Below are 6,000 nucleotides of genomic sequence, written 5' to 3' on the forward strand. Positions count from 1 at the left end.
ACACTATGCATTGCCAAAATTTCCTGAAAGACGGTGCACTGGACAATCATAGAATCACAGAAGATTAGGGTTGGAAGAGACTTCAGGAGGTCATGAAGACAAGAGTCCAGCCCCCTGCTCAAAGCAGGACCAACACCAACTAAATCATCCCAGCCAGGGCTTTGTCAAGCCAGGCCTCAAACCTCTAAGGATGGAGATTCCACAACCTCCCTAGGGAACCCATTCCAGTGCTTCACCACCCTCCTAGTGAAACAGGTTTTCCTAATATCCAACCTAGACCTCCCCACTGCAACTTGAAATCATTGCTCCTTGTTCTCTCATCTGCCACCAGTGAGAACAGCCGAGCTCCATGCTCTATGGAACCCCCCTTCAGGTCATTGAAGGCTGCTATCAAATCCCCCCTCACTCTTCTCTGCTGCAGACTAACTGGTGAATTGCATACTGGGATACCTCCTGCACGGTGCATCAGCACAGGCACTCCTGGTGTGTATATGCAGCACTGATGCAAGGACCCAAGCATCCATATACATGAGGGATATACTGACAGCAGCAGCTTTACACTGATGTGACTTGGGTCAACCAAAGTTTGTGGTACAGCCATGGCCTAAATGCAAGGTGAGCGGTTAGAGCATTAAGCTGGGAGCCAGGTCATCTGCATGACAATGCCAGCTCCACCATGGACTTATTGTGTGACATTGGCCAGTGAATGAATCCACCCGTGCTCTGTTAGCTGTGGCAGTAATAATCATATCTGGTGGGGGTGGCAAGAGCTTGGGTCGAGAGGGCAGGGCACCAGACTGGAGTCAGTAGATGAGGCTCTAGTCCCAGCCCTGCCACTTGCCTGCTGAATGGCCTTGGGTAAGTCACTCCCCATCCCTGCTTCCCCGCTTGCCCTTTGTCAGTCTTGTCTACTCAGCGTGACGGTTCGTCATCTGTGCAGCACCCAGCTCCATGGGCCCCCAGCTCCACCACGGTCCCGAGTGTTGCACTAAGACCACTGCTACCAGCAACAATGTATTAGCTGACAATGCACTGCGCCCTGTTACCACTGGGCAAGGCAGTGCTGTAAGTCAGGGCGAGGGGTGTTTCCATCAGTTAATGTGTTTCATTTAAAAATAAGGATATCGCAGGAGGAACAACTAAAAAAGTGCCTGCAGACTGCTTGAAAATCACAAAGGGTAAGACTTTCAAACCTGCCTCAGCTACACAGGAGCCTAAGTCCCATTTTCAAAAGTGACTTAGGGCCAGATTTTTCAAGGTTTTTTGGAGCCTAAAGATGCAGACAGGCAACTGGTAGGATTTTCAAAAGTGCCTAGCTGTCTAACACCCAGGTGCCTCTAAAAATCTGCCCCAGATGCCTAAGTCACTTTTGAAAATAGAACTTAAGCCCTTTTGAAAATTTTAGCCAAAATAAATACATGCACAAAATATGTGTGTGTACAGCAGCAAAGCTGCAGAATGGACAGGAGTCTGGGCTCAGAGCTCACTAGTGACAAAGAATACATCTGTTCACCGATGTGTACGAGCGAGGGACATGCAAGTATAGAGGGCACCGTGGTAGCATGGCATCTCTGCCCAGGAGTGCAGTGAGTATGTGAGTGATGTACCGTTATAGGGGAGCTTGTGGGGACGACACCTATATGCACTGTGGTACAGTAGGTGAGTGAGTGACATGAAAGCAAACACCTTCACCCAATTCACCAGGGTCTTCTTGAAGCTGTGTTTTTCATTCAGATTGGGGCTGCCAATAAGTCATTCAAACAATGATTTAATACCTATGTGAATGTGTGTAACACCTCAGTGTTCTGGCAGGTTGCAGGCTTGCCAGAAAGCAATCACTTGTAATTAGGGAGAAAGAATTCAAATGTACTGGTCTTTCAGGGCCGCCTCTTTTCCAGCCATGTTTGTAGCATTTTAATCATCTCATTAGCTGGAGTTCTGCTAAGCAATTGCGTATGTGGAAGTTCCTTCAGCATTCAGAGAAACCTTCTATGCAAACCTATCACTGCCAAGGGGCTGCCTAGGAACTGTCTGTGGTGAAGAGAAGAGACACCTGCATTGCAATGGGACCAGAGATTTCCCGTCGGGGCATCTGGGAGTCTGGTTCTTGGGGTGCAGGGTGCCTCTCATCTCATGTGTAACCTCTTCATGATTTCTTATGACGTTAGCAGGCGTCAGGAGACACACAGAGCGGTGGAGGGTGGGGGGCAGGGATCATAGCTGAGGTAAATCTGTGCCCTCAGCCTATTGGGGAGAACTTTGTGCTGCCCAGTTGGCAAAATGGGATTAACACCATCCCAGGAGGGTCAGTACCAGTAACCCCCCTCCTACAGATGGAAAGTGAGGTACCCTATTTCCTATGGCACAGGGCTAGGAAAAGAACCCCATTCCCCCCAGTCCTAGGTCAGTGCCATCCCCACTGTGCCTCTCCTTCACCTGGCTCACCCTGTCTGTAACAGCAGGGAACTCCAGGAGGAGCATCCCAGATTGGTTAACCAGTTCCTCAGCTCCATCTCTTTGGCAACATTCCTGCTTTGGAAAAGGTACCAGTGTGAGCTCTGCTTGCAGGCGAGCTAGACCTGGCAGAGCAGTGGCTGGGATAAGAGAGCAGGAGAGTTATGAGGGAGGCAAAGCTCAGTGGTTTGAGCATTGGCCCACTAAACCCAGGGTTGTGAGTTCAATCCTTGAGAGGGCCATTTAGGGATCTGGGGCAAAAATTGGGGATTGGTCCTGCTTTGAGCAGGGGGTTGGACTAGATGACCTCCTGAGGTCCCTTCCAACCCTGATATTCTATGATTCTATTAAATCAACCAGGAAAGTCCACTCCTATTCACTTGTGCTGCTGATCCTCCTTAATCCCCAAAACACCTCCAAAGGCCCCATGTTCAAGCTGCTAGCCAAGAAAGCCTGGACAAACAGCCTAACAGTGAGCAATGGTTTAGGACAGGCCACGTGGTTGGTGCTGTGGGAAACTGGTGAGTCCGGGCTGTGCAGAGGACCCCAGCACTGGGCCGGAGGCTCAGTCAGACATTAGAAGCACTCTTGAGGTCAGGCAAGGCTGAATACTGAGCTTGGTCCTGAGTGGGATTTAAGGTGGACCTAGACATAGAAGCAATGCTTCAGTTGGAGTTTGTCACAGGCGTGGAAGAGATTTAGGTGTACCAACCCCATTGATTTTGAATGAGAAAATAATTACCCTGACTCCCTTGGGCACTTTTGAAAATCCACCCTCAGTCCCCTCTGCTGATTCAAATTCCTCTCAAATTCCAGTTACAGCCCGGAGTAGTGATAGGGTTGCCAACTTTCTAAATCCAGAAAACTGAACACCTTTGCCCTACCCCTGCCAGGCCACTTCCTGAGGCCCCCGCTCCCCACTCACTCCATCCCACCTTCCTCCATCACTCGCTCTCCCCCACCTTCACTCACATGCTCATTTTTACTGCAAGGCCCAAACAGGCACCAGGAGAAGGCCAGAAGCTTCAACAGTTTGAATGTGGGAGATGGAATGCGTAATTCAAATACCTGGCTTGAAGGTTGAGCCCCAGAGCGAAGGGGCCAGAGGCTGGCCACCTGGCACTGAGGGGGCTCTACTCTGCACGGGCCCCGGGCTGCTGGCTGAGTTTTATTGTCTGGTTTTATTGCCTTTTCATTTTCTCTCTTTGATTATGATGGTGCCTGGGAGGACTCAACTCTTCCAGGGGTTGCCTAAATCAGCCAGCAGGGAACCACCTAGGGTCTGTGCTCCTCTTGATCTGCTGCTTACAAACCGGGAAGAATTGGTAGGGGAAGTAGAAGTGGGTGGCAACCTAGGCAGCTGTGACCATGAGATGGTTGAGTTCAGGATCCGGACAAAAGAAAGAAAGAAAGAAGAGTAGTAAAATACGGACACTGGACTTCAGAAAAGCAGACTTAGAATCCCTCTGGTAACTGATGGCCAGGATCCCCTGGAAGGCTAACATGAGGGGGAAAGGAGTCCAGGAGAGCTGGCTGTATTTTAAAGAGCCTTATTGAGGGTGCAGGAACAAAACATCCCAATGTGCAGAAAGAATAGCAAATATGTCAGGAGACCAGCTTGGCTTAACAGTGAGCTTAACAGTGAGCTTCGGTGAGCTTAAACTCAAAAAAGAAGCTTACAAGAAGTGGAAACTTGGACAGGTGACTAGGGAGCAGTATAAAAATATTGCTAGAGCATGCAGGAGTGTAATCAGGAAGGCCAAGGCACAATTGGAGTTGCAGCTAGCAAGGGATGTGAAGGGTAACAAGAAGGGTTTCTACAGGTATGTTAGCAACAAGAAGAGGGTCAGGGAAAGCGTGGGACCCTTACTGAATGGGGGAGGCAACCTAGTGACAGAGGATGTGGAAAAAGCTGAAGTACTCAATGCTTTTTTTGCCTCAGTCTTCACAGACAAGGTCAGCTCCCAGACTGCTGCACTGGGCAACACAGTATGGGGAGGAGGTGAGCTGCCCTCCATGGTGAAATAACAGGTTAAGGACTATTTAGAAAAGCTGGACATGCACAAGTCCATGGGTCCAGATCTAATGCATCCAAGGGTGCTGAGGGAGTTGGCTGATGTGATTGCAGAGCCATTGGCCATTATCTTTGAAAATTTGTGGCGCTCAGGGGAGGTATCGGACGATTGGAAAAAGGCAAATATAGTGCCCATATTTAAAAAAGGGAAGAAAGAGAACCCGGGGAACTACAGACGGGTCAGCCTCACTTCAGTCCCTGGCAAAATGATGGAGCAGGTCCTCATGGAATCCATTTTGAAGCACTTGGAGGAGAGAAAGGTGATCAGGAACAGTGAGCATGGATTCACCAAAGGCAAGTCATGCCTGACCAACCTGATTGCCTTCTATGATGAGATAACTGGCTCTGTGGATATAGGGAAAGTGGTGGATGTGATATACCTTGACTTTAGCAAAGCTTTTGATATGGTCTCCCACAATATTCTTGCCAGCAAGTTAATAAGTATGGATTGGATGAATGGACTATAAGGTGGATAGAAAGCTGGCTAGATTGTCGGGCTCGACGGGTAGTGATCAACAGCTTGATGTCTAGTTGGCAGCTGATATCAAGCAGAGTGCCCCCGGGGTTGGTCCTGGGGCCGGTTTTGTTCAACATCTTTATTAATGATCTGGATGATGAGATGAATTGCACCCTCAGCAAGTTCGCAGATGACTAAGCTGGGGGGAGAGGTAGATACGCTGGAGGGTAGGGATAGGGTCCAGAGTGACCTAGACAAATTGGAGGATTGGGCCAAAAGAAATCTGATGAGGTTCAACAAGGACAAGTGCAGAGTCCTGCACTTAGGACAGAAGAATCCCATGCACTGCTACTGGCTAAGCAGCACTTCTGTAGAAAAGGACCTGGGGATTACAGTGTATGCGAAGCTGGATATGAGTCAGCAGTATGCCCTTGTTGCCAAGAAGGCCAATGGCATTTTGGGCTGTTTAAGTAGGGGCATTGCCAGCAGATCGAGGGAAGTGATTATTTCCCTCTATTCGGCATTGGAGAGGCAACACTTGGAGTATTGTGTCCCCCCACTACAGAAGTGATGTGAACAAATTGGAGAGAATCAAGCGCAGGGCAACAAAAATGATTAGGGGACTGGGGCACATGACTTACGAGGAGAGGCTGAGGGAACTGGGGTTATTTATTCTGCAGAAGAGAAGAGTGAGGGGGGATTTGATAGCAGCCTTCAATTACCTGAAGGGAGGGTTCCAAAGAGGATGGAGCTCAGCTGTTCTCAGTGGTGGCAGATGACGGAACAAGAAGCAATGGTCTCAAATTGCAGCAGGGGAGGTCTAGGTTGGATGTTAGGAAACACTGTTTTACATGGGGGTGGCAGCTCTGGGATGTGGAGAGGATGGGTGGGAGAGCACTGTAAACGGTACAGGGCTGGGATGGGTAGGTGTGGGGGGCAGGGCAGGATGGGAAAAGGGAGAGATACAGTGAGGTGGATGGGAGTGTGGGGGGGTTGGGGCTGGGAGGGATGCAGT

The sequence above is a fragment of the Caretta caretta genome, chromosome 25 (assembly GCF_965140235.1).
Source record: "Caretta caretta isolate rCarCar2 chromosome 25, rCarCar1.hap1, whole genome shotgun sequence".
In the NCBI taxonomy this organism is placed as follows: domain Eukaryota; kingdom Metazoa; phylum Chordata; order Testudines; family Cheloniidae; genus Caretta; species Caretta caretta.